The sequence below is a fragment of the Anopheles coluzzii genome, chromosome 2, assembly GCF_943734685.1.
Source record: "Anopheles coluzzii chromosome 2, AcolN3, whole genome shotgun sequence".
NCBI lineage: Eukaryota > Metazoa > Arthropoda > Insecta > Diptera > Culicidae > Anopheles > Anopheles coluzzii.
The window spans coordinates 111,199,230-111,219,554 of record NC_064670.1 but is presented as its reverse complement, the minus strand read 5'-3'; the positions used below and the strand labels follow the sequence as shown (position 1 = coordinate 111,219,554).

General features: G+C 46.8%; 1 protein-coding gene across 2 annotated transcripts in view; it reads right to left on the bottom strand.

Annotated features, from left to right (window-relative positions):
* LOC120948923 (mucin-17) overlaps positions 1-20,325 on the bottom strand; it is an 87,821-nt gene that overhangs the window by 50,818 nt on the left and 16,678 nt on the right. For both annotated transcript variants that reach the window (XM_040365786.2, XM_040365788.2), the window contains exon 3: positions 9,479-9,554. The gene's annotated coding sequence lies outside the window, so the exon portion shown is untranslated. The remainder of the gene's footprint in view (positions 1-9,478; positions 9,555-20,325) is intronic.

The following is a 20,325-nucleotide window of genomic DNA, read 5'->3' as shown; positions in this document are numbered from 1 at the left end:
TCAGCATATCGGATCGAAAACTGCCTCGAAAACACGATTCCTCTAAAACCACTCAGTCTCGTGTGGTCGCCTGGCCGTTTTTTCCCCACTTCGAGCGGAGGTCAAACAAGCCGGCTCGTGATCGTGCCAACTGGACTGGATCTCGTCCCTCGTAAGCGTTGGTGCAGCATCGGTAGTTCTCACATCGGTAGGAGCCATCACTTTGAAGGGGGCTCCCTAAAGGTGGGATGGAAAACCCTTGCAAGCAAACTACTCATTAGCATTGCTTTCAATTATACAACCACCAACATCAGCACCGGCAGCATCCCCGGATGGAGAAATGTTTCGGTACGTGCAATTGTTATGCACGATGGTGTAGAGCGGGACACCCGCGCACACTGACGGGCCAGCCGCAAGCGTCGAAACAGTGTTTACCCAATTGATTAGGCCAACCTGGTAACGTCTGCCTGCCTGCCTGTCTGCCTACCAGGTGCTTCACGGAAGACGAAGGGCCGCACAATTGCCATCGCACAGCGACAACCGGTGGTTTCGATTTCATCAAACATACACGATCTCACTTTCGAAACGCCATCCTTCAAGCCGTGGTGAAGGGCTCTCCGCACGATTGGGCGGAGGGCAGCAGGCGCATCTTCACCCGGTAGGATGCTATCGATTGCGCTCGCCGGATTGGCACGCCACGGTTTTCGGAGCTGTCCGAGGTGATCCGACCGATTTGACCCGACCCGACGGCGACCACTGTGGGCCGTGTGTTTGTGATGTCGGCCGCTTTGGCGGCTCCCGGGGTTTGACTCGGGGTGAAAGGCAGCAGCGTTCGATCAGTTCGGCGGTGAGGTCAATGAGAATTAACACCGGCGCGGGCCCTAATGAGAGGATGGGTGGATTTGGCGCTGGTATGATCGGCGTTAATCTATGTTGGCGCTGGTGCGCACGTACGCCCAGCCGCGCTTGTCGATAATTTACGGGTTCTTTGGACGAGCGAGGCCGAAAGGCTTGGAAAGGAAGATCAGCTGAGTGCGATTTATTGCTAGCGAAAACGCCAACAAAATGCCTTGGTATGGGTTTTGTTTTTTTTTGGAGCGGGATCTTGATCGGTGTGCCACGGCTAGCACTTAATTACCTCATTAAAGGATAGCTTAAGCGCCGGTACAAGTCCTGCGGCGCAGGTTGGACCACTGCAGTCGGTCGCTTAAGGAAGTGTTGGAGAAAGTGCTGGCAAACCGCGCACGGGAAGGAGCGGTTTCGCAACAGCGTTGAACAATGTTGGCGATTCAATTTCAGATAAAACTTACCCATCCCATCGCAATGAGGAATTGTATGCAAAAAGAGTAATCGAGCGCCAAACATGTAGGACGTGTGAGAGGAGCACTGGGGACGCTGCTTTCCGCGGTTTGGGCGATGATTTATGGGTGAAAAGAGCTCGTCGCGCGATTGTTACCAGGGTGCTGGTGAACTATTTATCTTCATTAGGCGGACAGGAAGATGGCAGATTCCCAACAAAGACCTCCATGGCATGGGACCGAGCGGTGGAAGCTTTTGGCAAACTGGGCATGTTGTTTCAATTCATCATGTTGTCGTGATGGCGTTAAGGCGCGCGTGATTCATGTACTTTCAAATCGAATGATGAAATTGAGTTTGTTACTGGAACTCCACTTCGATAGGCCATAAAAGGACGATGCCAATTAGCGTCGCTGGTGCTTCTTGATTAGAATGCAAGAAAGCATGACAGTGCTGCTTAGGCTAAGAATGATTGAGGCAACGGCATCTATTAATATCGTATGGAAGCTTTCCTGCTTATAAGCTGCTCCAGTTTTGATGGTTTGCTTTTGTTGTTTATTTCTCTTACACGTGCACGCAGATACACACACACATACACACACACACACATAATCCAATGTTCCAGCTGAACAAGGATACTACTGTAGCTGTAGATCAAGTACCGTTTTTAACCTGTGGGTATAAAGAGCAAGATTAATTGTGTGTAGTTTACACACCCGTTGGATGCAATAAATCACTCCCGAATCACCCGCCAATGACGCAGCTCTTAGCGCTGTTCCCTTCCGTTCCGCTGCGGCTCCAGCTTAACGCAACGCTAAGCACCGCCGGCCGACCGTTTCGTGCGACGAAAGTTCACACCGATGGCGGGCCACTCAACGCCAACGATGAGGGTGATCTCGGGTGTGTGTTGTCTAGGGGGTGTCCCGGTGTCGTGGTGATCGAACGATATGTAGCACCGTTCGTGTACTACGAGCTGCAGCGAGAGCTATTGCTGTCCCCCCAATCAATGACTCCCGGTTGTGTTCCACTGGCATCGGGGGATTCGGTGACGTTGTGTAATGGGGAGTACTCACATGTAGCAGCAGCAGAATCCTATTGGAAGTGTGTGCTGAGTGCGTGAAATCTGGTGTGCCACGATTGGAGCTCCGAGGTGACCACTTGAGAACGATAACATCTTGAGCGATCTTAGACACAAGGGGACAACTGACAGGGCGATCTACTGCAATCGCTGGGTGTTTCGTGGATTAGGTGATCGGTTGAAAATTGTTTTGTATTATTTATTGGGTACCTTACTGGTGGCGTCTGGAGTGATGCATGCACACGCCACCAAGATCGGGTTGCGTGAATCGATAATGCTACGCTAAAGGGCGGCCACATTACAACGCATAATGTGTCGGAGATGGCTTCAAATTACATGTGTTATTGTTATTTGATATAGAGAGCGCCGTTACAGCTCGTGCGATAAACATATGTTTCTTAATGTTTCCTTTCTCATCCGCGTCCGATTGAAACGCGTGTCTTGCTTTGCATAAAGTGTCAATCTCGTTTAACGCGAGCACGGTGAGCGAGTTAAATAACCCCGTGTAAAAAGAAACCACGAACAAAATTACGTAAAAGATAGTACAAATTTATTGTTGCATTATTGCGATTATGATTGCCACACTAAAATGCAACCTTCGCCACCCAACGCAGCGGAGAGTTTAAATTAAATTTCACATAATAAGTTCACTTCACGATTAACAATACTGGCGCGTATTTTCCCACTAAAAGCTAGGAAAAGGAGCAGCCCCTTAGCGTCAGATAAGAGTAAACCGCGCAGCTGGCAGAGATCGAGCGCCCAAGCGGTCCCATTTTCGAAAGTTGTCCACACGGATTAATGCCAAAAAGCAGCCGCGCGTTCGGGCCCGTTAAAAATCGAACCGGATGACATCGTGTTTTCGTGTTTCGATTTCATTGTTGGTTTCGTTGCGCGTTGCATTAATGCAAATAGCAAAACCAGAAATTGATCCACTGACACTCTAACCTAATTTGCCCGATAGCCTCGGCGCCCATTGCTCAGATGTATTGGCAAACGGCGCCTGTGTGTGTGCGACGCGTTGCGAACTTCAACTTCCCGGGGTATGTGTTGCCCTTTCCGTCGTCTTCTTTCTTTACCGTGAGCGGTTAATTTACATTTGACCCATGCCACACACTTCCCCTCTGGACCATCATTCCCTTTCACATCTTTTGCTATGCTTTTTTTTCAACCATACTTCCGATTCTCGTTTCCTCTCGCTCTCCAGACCGTCCCCGCAAATCGCAAGCAAGCAACGACGGAAGCATTTAAACGATAAAGCCACCACATCGAATCATAACTCTTTTACTTCCACGGGCACAGTCTTGATGTGTGTGTGTGTGTGTGTCAATGAATGAAAGGGTTGGGAAGTTTTGTGAAACGGAAACCGCGTAGCAAAACCCACTTTTAAACCGCGCACTGCACTGTCTTCGGAAAGATCATCACCGTCACCGACGTATCACACCGCGCTCCGTTCGGGACTTCCTGACGCGTGAAGTGATCGGTGGCGTGACGAAGAACTTTTCCTCCGCCCTCCCCGCTCCCCTCCTATTTCCGGTCCCGATCGCGTTGCCGGGTGCGTCTTTCGAAAGGGCATTGTTTGCGTACGCGAGTCAGCAAATTGCTGACGTCCCTTGGAGCGCGAATATCACACGTGGGGTAGCACCGAACCGAAGCCCTTTCCCAAAACCCCGCGGGGCGGGGGTTGAATGAAGCTTTGTCGGTGGGCAAGAGCAATGCAAATATAGCATTTGCTTGATGCTTTGTCTTGCTGGTGTTGGCGACCCGTTGGCGACAGTTGCAAGTTGCGAGGCTATTTGCCTACCGAGTGTCGCTCATCGAGCGTATGGTAATGATGGTAAAGGAAGGAAACACTTGCATTCTAAGTAGGAAGTGTATTTAAGTAATTTTCGTTTTAAAAATAGCATCAGCACACTTTACTAATTTATTGTGTTTTTTTCGTGAAGAACACAAGAAATGAGCTATTTTAAACTATGCTGGTAACGTATCTATGGTTGTAGAGCTTTGTTGTTTCAAAAATGAACCTAAAAATGAAAATGAGTCAGGAGATTTGTACAGTCACAACTCCCAAGTATTGTACGACTCGTAAATCTTTAAATTGGTTAAAAATGGAATAACTGTTGCAAGGGAAACTTAAGCTTTCCTACAATTTCTTGTAGAATTGAATCAGACTGATCAAAGTAATTAAAATAATCATTCTGATTCGCAAGTTCATTAAATTAAAAATGCACAACACTTGCTAAGATTAAATAGAGTTGAAAATTTGAAATTGTTTCTAATGTTATAACGTCAAACTATTCAATTAAATGCTCATTAAAGTCTTAACCTGCCACCAGAACATCTTCCCCTGTCTGAGCGGCACAGTTTAGAAAGGCATTTGCAATGAAACACTGGTACACGAGCTACGACCATAGTGCCTATTCTTGTGCATCCATAAATTTGCTGACGCAAACCATGACGCATATCGTATATTATTCTCTGCTGGAAGATGGATGCAATGCTCCTTTCCCATACCGGCTCCGTTCTGAACACGTCATCAGCACCATAATCTTTCGGTATTAACGGCTCCCAGTCACCGGCAGAGACGCGTTTGTGCAACTGCACTTTTTTCCCTCATTTATTTCCGTTCACGCTGGGGAAGTTGCTGAGTTTTAAAAGCCGGAGGCCAAATTTATGATTCATCAACCATTCTGTGCCACCCGTACGATGCATTGGATAGAGGCTGTTGTTTGGAAAAGTATTTGTTTTCGATTTGAAACAGGAACTAGCGTACAGTGAGACAATGTAAACGGGGGAAGAGATGGTAATTTTAGATGAGGGTGACATTCCTTCCGCTAGGCTAATGGATTGGAAGGTAAGCGGGGCGCATACACATGATCGCGATAGGGAGAAGAAAGAACATTTCAAAAGAGTAAAAATAAACACAACTGTAGGAAGAGAAAAGTGTGTGAAGGCAGGAGTGTGTGTGAGTGAAATTGGAATTTATTTTGGTAACCTCAAAGTTCAAGAGCAATTTCCAAAAGCTGGAATGAACATACTCAACCACGTCGAGTTGATTGGAAATGACACTCGGTGCCATGTTCGGGCGGTGTGTTCGGTGTCGGTAAACAGTTGTCGTTTCCTTTTCCAGATGATTGTTGAAAAGGTCAAATTAAAACGTTTTTTCGTTGATTCGTTTCTAATTAATTCCGTTTTTGTTGGTTGTTTTATGTAACTAATTGCTCGCTGTTTTAAATTGAGCCAGTGTCCAGTTGTCAGTTCAATGCTGTCCGATTAATAAAGCGTTTCTGCTATCATAGGTTTCATTTCGCATTTGCACACACCCGTCATAATGATTTTTATATTTCTTCGAAACCCCTTTTTACAGGGGTAAAGGAGGAGGCACAGATTAAAACATTCATCTCACCCTTCGGACAAGCCTTACGGGTAACGGAATGAAGTGTCAAGCTGTTGATAGTGCTGAGAAAGTTAGCCCGCAGGAGGAGTGGCGAGCTCGCGCCTGTGCTAGAGGAGTATTAATATCAGTTGATCGGGAGGGCACGCCGGGGACCGTGCTCACTATCAAAAAACTCCTTCAACACTGGCTCAAGATCATAAATTATACGATTTGTGTTTAGCACAGTCGAACACTCCTGGTCACGTTAACACCGGTCGCGACTGAATCGCGCCGGGAGTCGCTCATTCCGATGCCAACTTCCAGTGGAAGTGATCTTCGGCGGGAAGAGCGCGCCACAAACGCGTGATATCGTGATCTTGCCCGGGTTTGTTTTTCATTTTCTTTCCCTTTCCTTCTCACACTCTCTCGCTGCTAGTCTCGTCTCTGTTTGTCCCTTCATTCCCTAAGGGTCTTCACCGTAAGGTTCGTGAAAGTGAGAGTTCCGTGGCGGTGTTTATTTTCGGACCCGCCTGCACCAGGGGTCAGACCGCAGCCTCCCTCCCTTCCATGCCCGGACAACCCGGAGCGTGCGCTACGCCACCGCTGGACGGACGTAATTAAGCATGCGCCACAAAACGCACTCGGTGTCGTTTTATGATGCGGCCACGCCGCAATACGGCGGAAGACGGAAGAAAAACACACGGGAGATGAGGTGATTTGAGGGTTTATGGTTGAATGAAACAAAATCGAAAGTTATGGCAGCCGGGATGGATGGATTCCCTTTTTTGTGCCGGATCGAACTCGAGTCGATCATCTCCGTCGGTTTCTTGGTATGTGCGCGCGGTGAACTTTCGTTCGAGAACGGGCTGGTGTTGGTTTCTTTTACGCGTTCCTAATGAAACACGCATTGATTTCCGTTGCGGTGCGGTTTTTTGTTGCTGCTGCTGCTGCTGCTACGTTGCGGCTTGCTTTCTTTATCGATGGCGTGTCAAAACACGAATCAATCGGCTTTGAAAACGTCGATAGCCATTTCCCGTAGGGTGCACGTGTGCGTGATGTTCGCGTGGTGCAGTGTTTTCCATGTGGATCTATCAGATTGTGTGCAGTGGATCAACATCGTTATGGATGCGTACCGTTTTGTTTGAGCGTGGTTAAAATGTATTCAAACATGATAGACGATTGAATCGTAAAGTTGTGAAGATGGTGTCTAGGATTTATTTATGGGGAACTGGTATTACAATGTATCTTAATATCACAACGAAAAATGCATAATGATTAAAATTAACCGTTGAGCCTTGCATACAAAAATAATATCCTTTTGTTTAGGAACAAAAGCATTTAAGCAAAAACACTAGAAATAAATTTTAGTTATTAGTTTTGCTATCTAAAATGATCTATAAGTAACGTAACGAACTTAAATATCAACCTAATTAACTAATTAATGATACGCAACCCCGGTAGTACACGTGTTGTTTTGTATTCATTTTGCATCATCATAACATCGAAGATAACAAATAACAACTAACTGTTCATTTTAATTCAAACTTTAATGGTTATTTTCTACGAAAACTGCTGGAAAAACAAACCACCCCGACATGATCGCTATGAGTCAATAAATAGCGAGTAACATCCATCCATATTCTTACGTCGCCATCGATGATGGATTGGACAGCTCTCGCTCGGTTATTCATCAATCACGTTCGCCGATCATTGCAGTGCGAGAAAAGAAACGCAAGCTTCCAAAATCGGAAAATCAAAAACATGATCTACAACACTCGACTACAACGCATCGGGCCAACGTTTGACTGCGGAGGTCTGCCCGCTTTCATCATCCCGTCCCATCCTTCAGCCTTCAGGGCGTCGCATCGCCCAACTTTCTCGCCCATTGTATAATTTCGGACACCGATTCCACCACAGCCATCCTAACGATTGCCATCAAATTTTATCGATTCTGATTAATGTATCTCGCGCACAGGGTGGAATCTTCGACCTGGGGCCGGAAGATCGGTTGCATAAGGAGGCGATGCGATCGCAATCGAGGCCCGGGCGCCAGGCGGAACTGGTGGTTATTCGATTGGTACAATTTCAGTTGGAATTGCAGCCCTACCCTACCTCACAGCTGGCCCTTTTGACCGATTGGACCGAAGGGTATCGAATTGTTGATCGGGTGTGCTTGTTTTGCCCGTTCGTTCGTTGGCGCTTTGTGTTTGTTGCGCATTGCGAAGCAGTAAAAGTCCTTCGCTTTGGGTCGATCGGGCCGAGAACAGCGACCGGGGTTCCCGCGTGCCCGCGAGAAAAGCGACCGATGATTTGGATATCGACGTTCGCTAATCTTGCGTGAATCTTCTTCCTTCCTGTGTGTCGGAACGGTGTGCCCAGAGCAGGGCAGGTTCGCTTTGTGTTCGCGCACTTCTTCCGGTGCGCACGGTGCTTGACACCGTTCCGCGCGGGGAGGGAAGGAAGGGCCCCGTGGCTGTCTAATCGTCCGGACGATTAGTGGAAAATTTAGCTTCCCCCGTTCGGGCGGCCGGCTGGCGATCGCTCGCGGAAGCGGAGATGGCAGACCGGGGTTTGTCGGGAAGACCCAAACGAACGATTAATTGATTGCATGACAAATTACTTCCCTCCCGGTGAGATGTCCCAGAATGTCGGCGATCGATCGATCGGGCCCGGATCATTCGTGCTCTGTGTCGGTGTGGTTTGGCAAGATTGAGCCAAGATTGAGATATCGGCATATCCGGCTGGAGTGTATTCGCTGCTCCAGCCTCCGAACCCCCGGCGGTAGTTTTTGCTTTGCTTTTCTAACCACCTAAACCGTTCGTCCCGGCCGGTGTTGCAGTTTCGTGCCGATCTGTTGCCCCCGTTCCCTCACTGGTGGTAAAGGGCTACGGTGTAGAATTACCTGCCGCACGTTCGCAGGCATTCGTAGCCGCGGCGGTCCGTGGGTTTCTCTAAACGTGACTTCTTGAAGCGAAGGCTCTCACGGTTTTCGGTTCGCGGGTAACGCGTATGCAACACGATACCGGCGACCGGTTGCGGTGGAAATTCAATGCGCTGCGTGGCGTAACGAGGTGCCGGGAGGGGTGGTAGATGGGGAGCGAATGACACATTACGGTCCGTCTAACATTTGGACCACGATTGACGCACGTTTGGTGCGAGCGGGCTGGAATGGATGGCTTCGTGTGCCAAAAGGGCCGCAACAGGGGCCTGGGTATGCGAGTTTTACTTTTCATTTTGTGCAACGCGCAAATTAAAGTAAACAAATGCAGTAGATAGTCACGTGCGGTCGTGAAATTAGAAAGATTGTTTATTTTTGACATCTTTTATTTGTTGGTTTACATGCCTTAGAGGCCGTTTAGAGGACACATTGAGTAAAGCCGTGTGATATAGAATGATAACTGCACTCCGATTCGAGCTTTCCACTAGGAAAGGCCTGTGGGCTGCTCCAAATATCGTATGAATTAAAGTTCAAGCTTTTCTATATAATTTTAGAGACTAAAAGAAGTTCTTTTCTAAGACTGTAAATTCAACGAACTAAGCACAGATTTGACTAAGCACAGGGAAAGGATTTGTTGAGAGTGTTTTCTGTGCTGCAGTATAGCTGAAGTCAATGAGTACTGGACAGGTCAGTAGTACAAGACACATTGGAACATAACTTTGAATGTTGATTACTTATATATTATAATTATGTGAAACATTTCAAATACAGTGTTTTCTTAAAAGTAGAAAAACTTTGGAGAACTTAATCTTACCTCAGATTGCGGTGTGTTCATTCAACTTTTTCTGCTAACATCCCGTACCTTTTAATAACCTTTCTAAAGCTTCCTCCTGTAAAGAAATAAAGAAAAAAAAGTTAATTTCTATCAAATAAAACTCCCATGAAAAACATTGCTGTTTAAATTTTATTTTTAAATATATACAGACAATACACAATTAAATTACGAAAAACATAAAAAACAAGCAAAAACCACTAAACGTATGATCAAACATAACAGAACATATAAAGCGTGGAAAAAACCGCGGACAGCGTTTCCTCCAATTGTGCTGGGAAAATTGTGACAACGAAAAACGGGTTCCGTAGTAAATCCGGTAAGCTTCACCCAAAACCGAAACCAGCGTCTGCAGCCCGCACAGCAATGGCCAACAATCGCACGCAGCGCAAAAACGTTCGCAGTGTTTGTTTGTAAGGGGCCAGCGGAAAAAAGGCGATGGAAAACAATAGGAAATAATCAGCTTTTTCCTTCCTTTTTCGCTCACACGTTTGCAAGTGGCGTGTGGTGTGCGTGCAAAGAAGTCGACTGGGAACGATGTGTTTGCCCGGTGCGGGTGATGTAAACACTTCCAAAATCACATTTTCTGATTACTTCATTTACGAACGAGTGGGGGCGATTCAAAGCCCCCAGCGGCTGGCGAGTAAATTGCAGCGTGCCGCGTAGTGGTGTTTAAAGAACTGACCGTGGGTGTGATGCTTGAGCGGATGTTGGGATGCGGAGGATCGGAGGAAGGTGAGGTGAAAACGGTACCAGAAAACCTTCACTTTCATCTTTCTTCTTTCCTCGGTTTACTGCCCGCTCGCCCCCCTAGGGCAAGGTTCACCCGGGATGACAGGCGGATGGTGGAAATTGCTTAAACGAGCCAGGGCACCAGGGCTGCAGCTCGTCGTAAGGTCCGGGAAAATTATAGTGATGGGGCAGTGGTCGGACCCGGCTGCTCCAGTCCCCTGATGGAAGCTGAAGCCTCCGAAAAGTACAGGGCCTTTGTTTTGGGGTAGTGTTGAAAAGCATGTTACAGACACGGGTAGGGCAGGCATTTAGAGTTTCCCCGAAAGGTGGAACTGTGGTAGGTTGCCCAATTTCAGCGATAAGCACGACAAAGTGTTCAAATAAATATAGTGACAGGTTGAGTAGTATGGCACCAAATTGTATGCCTCATCGATAGTAATGTGCACCGATAAAGAATCAGGAAAATCGACATACAGCGGGACCGTGTTCCGGGACCTCCACGGACTGGCGCGGATCATTATCGGCTAAGGGATATACGATGAAGGTAAATCTACGCGATCGCTACCGGAGGTCCACCATTTTCTGGAAGCCTTGCGTCAGCGATCCCGATGTCGTTCAAGCTCGCGCCAGAGCCGGTGGGTTCCCAGGTGGGCGATAAGTATGATCATTAACCACCTTGTTGATTACTCCCACAATCGATATTAGGTTAGCAATCCAGAGCCGGCAGTGTAGTGTGTTAGCGGTCTCGTTAGCGGAAGAGAAAAATAGCACCGAAGGCTAAACGGGACGGCCTGGGATGGCCGTCGCAGAGGGAGAGGAATTAGAAAGGTGGACTGGCACCGGGTACTCCACTTCTGGAGCGGGTGAGTGAATTAGACAAGAGCGAGCAAATGATAGCTTTCATCGATGCCCGGCAGTTTGGGATTTGTTGTTACGGTTTTGCTTAAATGATTGTTTTGATAATATTGTGCGCTGTTTGGGGCCACCATGTTTTGGATTGAATTAGAAATTTATAGTACTCTGCTATGTTGAATGTATTTACAACATTGCAACTCAAAGCGTGAGATAATGTCCAAACAAGTTCGATTGTTCAACAGATGTTGGAAAATAAAGCTAAATAAAATGTACCCTAAGATACTGCAGAAATCCTGGTCACGGCACCATTTCTTTGTTTCTTGAAGTGATCACTATTAAGAAAAGTATAACCACGCATGAGTAACTTGTCTCTTTTTGTGTTTGCTGTGGTAATGCTGATGTAGGTTCGTAAACATTCTTCCACAAGCAAACCCGTTCGTGAGCCTACTTATTGCGCCATCTCATCGAACCGTAGCCGTGGCGAAGGGCGATCTGTTTTCAAAATTAAATCACCCATCTAAACTAAAGCATGAATGAGTTGCGGACTTCCACTAGCACCTTCAACGGCGTACAAGACGATTCCCTTCCTCGAAACGGTACCCCAACACTTTGGCGGTTCCGGATGTCCAGTATTCGTTACGCACAAGGCACTCTACGATTGATGAAAACTTCAAACTTTTATTGGAAACAAGCGATCGTGTGAGGGAGGCTTTAAATGAAACTTTCTGGAAGAATTCATGCAAAAAAAGCCTCTTTTCAAGAGAAATTAGATCTCGCTGTACGAAAAACCACACTCATTCCGTTGCGTGTGCGTCGTGTTTGTGAGTAAAACTTGTCGACTGTGTTTTGCGAAACGTTTCCCGCGGCTCTCCGCACATTTGCGATACGTCTTCAGGGAGAAATGAAGGAAAAGGAAAAAAAACCCACTGGACAGCAAGCTGGTGTGTTTGAGAGTTATTGAATGTGCTACCCCCTGAAGCGAGGGTGGAAAAGGTTCGCTAGCGATCGAGCCGGAGCGGTGAAAATCGTAATTTCATCGCATCACTACGGTTCGATTAACGATAAACAAAGTTGTCACGACTTTTCGCCGCTGCCGCTGCCGGCAGGGCGAAAATCGAACCGATCCTTCTTTGGAAGAGAAAGAGGGAACAAACGTGTGTGTGTGTGTCGAGAGCGCGCGCCATTGGAACGCATCCGTTCCGGGTGCGGCTAAGAGCGAAGGCTATGCGCTAGGCGCCCATGCTCTCGAAAGTGTAGCGTGACATGCTCGAGGGGTCCTCTTGTATTTCTGTGGTCCGTCCCAAAAATAGTTCCGGTGACGATCGTGAACCAGTGTGCTTGAGGGAGTGAGGGAGGACAGGGACAGTGTAATGTGCTCCCCCACATTGGTGGTTTATTGTGTGGCGCAGGGTAATGATCGTTCGTACCACCATTATGAGGACCGAAAAAGTGGTTTGCCAAGTGGCGACCGAAGGCAAAGACGCTCGCTTGTCGGTCCCTTTGGCAAACCGATCCTTACACTGTTCCCCAAAACATAAAACAGAGAGCAATGGTATGAGACAGTTTAGAATTCATTACGGGACACTCATGTTTGCCCTGCAAACCAAGCACACCGGAGGCTACGACAGAGTGCTTGTACTACCACCACCACCAGCAACTCTGCCAGCCGGAGGTAAATAAATTCGACGGTTTAATATTCGTACATGATTTAATTATGCGCCTTTATCGGGTGCATTTCGTGACTGGCACCGGTGGAACAAAGCGAAGAGTGTGCCATAATTTCCCAGGAATGTCGCACGACTTGCCAACACGAGGTTAGATAGCTCGAGAGAAATGTTGCTGTTTGAGTTCTCCAGGAGGAAGTCGTAGTTGTTGTGAGGGCACTTTTCACTGCCATGCAAACTTAGGCCCCTTGGGTTAGGGTAAGCTAGGTTGGTGGCTGTATATTGATCTGAAAATTGAAGAATCAATTGCAAGCCTGATACTTATTCGAAGATGTTAAGCGTGGCAAATAGTATAACTCATTGCAGTATAAACCCATCGAAAGTGTAACGTTAGCCGTACGTTGGTCAACAAAGCACACAGTACAAAGCAAATTCGTGGTCAAACAATGATTTCTTGGTGTAGATAATATGCTACCCAACTCTATTGGAGCACCGGTCATAAAGTAAGAGTCCCCCCAAAGTCCGAAAACGGGTCCATTAAAAACGACGACTGCAGGAAGTTGTCCGGCGATTACTGTTTGCCTGCGGCACTCGCGTGAAGAAACGCAAAACGGGCCGCCCTCTTGTGTGGCTGTGTATCTCTTTTTTTGTGTCCTCCGGTACATGATCCTCTTGTGTCGGACTGTCCAAAGTCTGCAGGAGAAATTGTCCACGGAAGGTTTGGATTTTTTTTTCAGGCAGTGATGGCAAACAGCAAAGCGGAGTAGTGTTTTGTAGCTGTGAGTAGTCCCGTGTTGGGTAGCGTAAGGTAGCCGCCGAGTCAGTCGCCCAGCCAATACCGGGCCCTTTGTCGGTTGTGCCCCGGTCTCCCACCTCAGATCGGGTCGTGTTGTTTTCTTGGACCCCTAATAAGGGCACGCGGAATAGCAAGGACCATTACGATGAGTCGCTACCAGTCGACGGCTGGTGGTGGCTGGAGACTTGCAATTTACGCCCCGCGCAAGTGAGTTCGTTCGGGCGTGATCGTTACAGAAGCCACAGACGACATCATCATCATCGTCAGCCGTGCTGGGTACGGATGGGTCCAGGTTGAGGGTACCGTCGCAGATGCGCACGCGTATGGAGATGATGGGTCGACCACCTTCGATGCGTCCACTTTCTCGACGCTCAATTTACGGACATTGCAACCCGACCGATGGCGTATTTTTTTTATTGGGTGCTCCGAGCGCTGTGATTGAAGCACGTGACTCACTGCCGGGCTTGGTTGGGCAGTGGTCGTTACCAGGACGGGTCAGTCCTGGAATGCACGCAATAGAAATTGGTTGTTGGCGGTGGCGGCAGGAGGAGTCAGCGCCATACATGATGATGATTATTAGCTTTGCTCTGTGCGTGTCGTGAATCTGGAGAAGAATATATTTTTTCCTTTCTTTAACACAACAAAACTACCATTTGCTCTTTGTGCGAGTTTTGCGAAATCATAAATTGACACACACACTCACTGAGTGGTCGTGATGGCTGAAACATTCAGCGATGAGCTCGAACGTGAATTTAGACATTAATGTCGCGAAATGTCTCGAAGGTTATGGCATCCTTTTTTTACGGACGCGCATTAGTTTTATGCGAATTTTAAGCAGTTCCACTAAGCTATCCACTTTTCTTGGTTGCCGTAGAGCACACATAGGGCATGAGAAAGATCTCAAAAGATCACTGGAGACAACCGATGACAGTGCCCAGATATGGCCACATGTTTTCGCCTCAGTTTAAGCAATCAGCGAAGCGTCATCTTTGGTCGCTATCTAACTTCCACTCCGCTCCGTGTCTAAGCCATTTGTGTCCGATGACAAGCGGAAGGCGCACTGCTGCCCGGAGGGCATATCGAAATATGACACCGGAGTCCGACCCAGGCACCGGTAAGGCTCGGGCAGCCCGTCAGTCCACCCTCGACCGTGTTCGTTCGTGAGCGAGAAAACTCGGAAGTGTTTACCGACTGCAGGCGGTTACATATCGTTACGGCGGGCTGTAGTGAAAGATGCTTCGGAATGGAGTGGAATAAAATGGTCTTTTACTTTCAGCACTGCGCGACAGAATTGGCGTTCTTCGCGCGGACCTTAAACACTTAACCGGTTGGGGTCAGCTCAAGGCAGGCGCATCACCACAGTGCGGGCTGGCAAACGGTTTTTTTTTTCGCCGATCGGGGAAGATGATGTGCGGGAACTTCAATCGCCGTTTCGGTAGGGTTTGTTTGGAGTTCGTCGCGGCAGAGTCGTGATATCAATTTTGGTTGCAGTCTGGTAGACTTGAGAATAATATTCAATTCAACGAACGAGCGCGTCGACCCTTGGGAAACTTGGGTTGTTGTGGGAAAATTGATTTTGTTTTTTCCGTATAATAAGACGATTTGTTTAACATGGCGACATTAGACGGTGTGGGTCAGCTCGAAAAAGGGAAGAAAGGACCGTAGAAAGGCGATTATTATTTTTGACATTCGAGCGCAAAAAAAAGGGTAAAGTTGAGAGGGTGGACAAACTTTCTACTGCTTTGGTGGTGTTTCCGGGGGAGGCGAATTTATTTTTGCAAAAGTGGTACACAATGAAAGTAGTTCCCAAATAAGGCTTTGTTGATCCATTATTGAATTCAAAACCTCCGTATAAAATATTGAAATGGGACACGGGAAGAAAAAGATGATGCTTCAAAGTAAATCTCTTAATTGCCATGAGTTGATGCATAAAAAGTAAGCAGTCTCAATGAAACGATGCAACCTTCTCTTGCGCTTCTGCTACAGCGTCTTTACTATCCGCCGCCAAGACCATCTGCTAAGCCAGATTATTTAAAATTAATAGTAACCATCCTGCTTAAGCAATATTAAGTGCACCCTAATAAGAAGGTCACCGGAGCAGCAGCCACGACGACCCGAATCGGCAGAAATTACAACCGTTCGGCAATGGCGTGACAGGAAGTGCTCTTTTTGTTCTTCTGCTTCTTCGTCTGCTCTCAGCTCGACTCTTGGTTGGAGGCTACTTTTAAGAAGCGTTCAATGGTGGACTTCACGCACCTTCTCTTCCCCACACCAGCACAACGGGGACGGCTGAGAACCGGGAGCCCGCAGCACAATTGCGTATCGTGCCCGCGCGAAGAAAGGAGGGAAAAGCTGTGAAATCTAATTAAAGATCAATTATAATCCCTTTAACTTGATGAGAGCTTGGGCAGTGGGGGGGTGGACGTGTTAGGTGGCTCCGCTTAGCTCGTGCGCTGAGTGAACGTCGCTTCGAAAGGCGTTGCGCGTGTACGTACGTTTTACAAAAATTGTAAAGAGAGATCGTGCCCGGGTAAAGGTCGATCGAATTTATTAAATTGCCACCTTTCGAAGGTGTGTATGTGTGCAAAAGATCGCGTCACGTCACGTGCGTAGGTTGGCTGGTGGGTATGCAAATGGCTTGTGCGGCAAGATGCAATCGCTCTTACACAAGGACGCCCTATATTTGGGAAAACGCTTGTGTACCGGAACGAATTCGCACAGGGTTGTGGACGGGATGTGTTCGAGATCCGAAATGGCTGGTGCGCGAATCGATCGAGGTTGCGATTAGCAATGGGATTGTAAAGCTCGGACCCGAATACTTCAGGCACCCGTGCCGCATTCGGATTAAGCGTCGATCAAAGGCGGAAATGAACAAATCGAGGCCTGGTTCGCTAAATGACGGTCGGCGGGCCAATTTTGGGAGACCCGAAACAAAATTTCACTCAAATCGCAACATTGATGTCTAAATTAGTATACCTATCGCCAGGTACGGTCATTGCGTGTCCTACTCGCTATCCTCATCAGGTTCAGCAAGGCAGCAGTTTGTGAAACTTTTGGATTTTGTCCCAAAATTCCTCCAAATCATTACAATGTTAACCCCGTACAACACGGTGTGCTCCGTGGAAGGAGTGTGAGCAACCGTTGGGCAAATCACATATGGGTGTTCGTGTCATAAACCGCCATCAAACATGGGCAGCATGGGCCACTCACTTGCTAGCGATATCTACACAGCATTGGCCGATGGCAAATATTGCCGATGCGTAATCGAATCGGCTCATCAAGCAATTCAAATTGTATATTTTTTGCTCCTTCCCGTACCAGCTCCTGAATGAACGATTGATTGGGACGGCGAAGCGAGGAAAGATAGAGAGAAACGAAACTACGCAAACGTGAACCGCCGTTGTTTGGTTCGATGATGAGTGTTTTTGTAGCCCCACGGGCTTGATTGGTCGATTTCTTTGTGGTGATTTGAGGATCAGTATGCTTCCTTAATGTTAAGGTTTTAGTTGCGGGTAGAAAACAAAGCTGATGTATTTATAGTTCACTTATAGCTGAATTATTGGTTGATTAATATTGATTACCGCGAGGGTTAGAGCATGCGGGAAAAAATAAGGTTAGCAGATGGGAGAATGAGAATCCTAAGAAGCGATCGTGGTGTGGTTGTTTTACCTTGAAGCTCTGATCAAAATCATTGCAAAAGAAAAAAAAGTTGCTGTTACGTTGTGTGTATGAAACGGTTACTTAGTTTATTAGGTAGAAAAATAAGTTTTTGATGTAGAAGCATGTATTTTAAAAGAAAGTTTCTATTTGAAATTATTATTTACATATATGCTTTATGATAGATGTTTGAAATCTTTGTATCTGTATCGGATGTATCGGTTTTACATATTTCGCTTATTATTGCTATGATGCAAGTTTGATATTGATTTTAGTAATAATTTACCTATAGTTTTACACATTTTTGAGCTCTTACGATATACTTATCACTTTTTTATGAGTTATTTTTCAAATTTAATTTTAAATATTTTTTTCATCGTTTATGATTGTATTGTTTGATTTGTTTCTCTTATTAAACATTTCTTTATAGTGATATTCCATGCAGAAAATAGTGGTTTGAGTGGCTGCTTATTGATCTTGAGATCTCCTTAACCGATTAATAGAATTCTAGTTCTTTGAAGTATGTAAAATTCAATTTTGTTCATACATCAACGCTAGCAACTTGCTATTGTACCCAATAGTTCACTTCTAATGAGCAAAAACTAAAATTCAATCCACCGTTCCGTAACAAATCGTTCACGAGATAGATAGCTTTGGGATACCACACGAAGAAAAAATCTTACAATCAACAGCATATTCATCGCACACACATATGCAATAACTCCTCGCAATAACAAAAACGATGCCCAACCGGGGGGGAGGGGAGGGGGGATCTTTAAACATGTTGCTTTTTTCTCTATCTCTCATGGCTCACATACTTTGTGAGATTCGCCAGCTCTGGTGTGCGATTGTTCTCATCCCCAATCATCACTCCCCTGTGTTGGTCAAAGGGAACAAAAGGGAATGATGAAGAGAGGGGCAAAGGAGGGGTAAAAGGAGGGGCGTGTGGATATGGAGCGAAAGGAGGAAAAGCTCACTTGCCGACAAACACGCAAAGACGCAAGGCTGCTTTCGTAATGATGATTATGAGGAAGATTATGATCGATTTACGGCTTTCTTCCCAGCTTTCTTCACGTCGGTTGCCCTCTCGCCTCCACAGTGTGTGTGTGTGTGTCTCGTGCGAGAGCGTCTTCGGCGTCGCCGAATGCGCGTGGTGTCTTCCGTCTCCGAAAGCGTCTCCCATGCAATGAGCGCTATGGAATTGTGATGCTACAATTTAACTCGCCTCACAGCAGACAGGGGACGGTGCGGTAGGAGCGTGCGGATCAAAAGAGAAGGTAGTTGAGAAGCTACTCGTGGGGGAGACTGTTGGGCGCTACCGACACCGAGGTGCGCAGGTGAACATGTGACCGGTGTAAAAGAAAGGAAAAACTCGACGGAACTGAACGCAGCAAACACCGAGAGGGTCAGTCGGTGATTGGGTTGGGTAAGTGCACTTTACCGAACCGCTTTGCCAGCACAGGAGGAGACGCGTGGGGATGCAAGCAAGTGCTCCAAAACTGCTCCGAAAATGTACGCCGGATGATGATGCTGCTGCGTAAGGAATGTGAATCGTAAATACATTCCGTTCGAGCTGGCTCGAGCCTCGCGGTTCGAGTTGCAGCTCTTTTCGCAGTAGCACAGGCGGCACATGCGGCGGCGGCTGCGAAGGAAAAGGTCGACCTCCCTCCTTTGACAAGTCCTCGAGGGGAAGAAAGGTCGCCCTCGGAAACAGGTGTAGGCGGGGTTGTGTACCGTCCGTTGTTTGGGTGCTTTTGTTTTGTTGCAGCGGTGGTAGTAAATCTAAAACCACTTAGGCTGGGACACGCACAAACAAACAGCAGAGTAGGTGGTTGTGCAATTCACGAGGTGAACGTTTTGCCACGATGCCACACAGTGCCGGCTGCCGGACGCCGGTGACGCAAAGTGCCCACCGAGATGCTCACCGTGGCAGGAACCACTGGGGTGAGCGTACGCTTTATTGGCAGGGTGGCGCCCTGTTCCGCCCGGGCTGTCGATTAAGCTCGCAGGCTCGCGTTTGGGTGTCGCGATTTTGCGCTAATCGAAAGCGGTTGGATGAAATTAAGAAATTTCGCAAAACAAAACAAAAAAAAATGTGATGCCATCGAACGATCGCGTGATGATCGCAAGGCAAAAGGGTTGCAGGTTGCGCAATCTTGCCCGTTTGCTGAACGATTCCGCTCGCTAATCATCTGACGGAAAGGATAGGATGGATGCGCGCGTTTCCTTTCATTGGAAGGTTTAATACAATTAATTATCGAGCTTCAACGGGTCCCCGCGATCGACTGTAATCAAAGTGACGTGTTTGGCAAGCGCGAAGTAAAAGGATGGTGACTCTGGGAGATAATCGTGGTGATTGCGATGAAAGTTAGGGGCAGATTGAGATCGGTGCGAGTTTTTGTGCATGGGATGGGCTACGTAAAACGATTCACGATGGTTTACAAAACCCACCGTCGGAAATGTTTGACGAATCGATTAGCAGGTGTGTTGAAGATGATACGTTGGATAAAATAAAGTGCCGCCTCATGACATTCGAGAGGGATGTTCGCTGGGGCAAATTAGTTCTACATGTTCGATGCAAGATGACAACATCATTAACCAAAGTAATGTCGTGTATTGATTATTTGTAAAACGGATCTTGTGTTTTGTGTAATGTACTTTAAGTTGGTGAGGTATAAATAATGAATATTGGGATTTTGAAATATATTTCAAGGCTTGAATTCAATCAGCAAATTATGAAAGAAACCATTGTTATTCAATTGCCTTGAATTGTTCAATATTGATATCGTTTCCAACAGGGTTTCTTCTAAAAAGAGTTTCTGACGACTAGAGCCAGATAAGAAATTAAGGAATCATAGTTGAATCCTACAAATCAATGAAAGAGACTCCTAGAAGCGCAGCATCCATGAGGCATTCGGGCATATATTGAAGGAGTTATCAATCCTAAAAGAAACGGCTGGAATAATTTTATTTTTTGACCTAGCAAAAGTCTTGAGTTTGTTTGTATTGTAATGATATGACAAGATAATAAGAGAAGGCTTTTACATGTCTCGTGAGAAACATGCATCGCATATTCGAGTTCAGCAGTTAGGAGTAGGAGCTTTAATCTTGGAAGATGGAAGGAG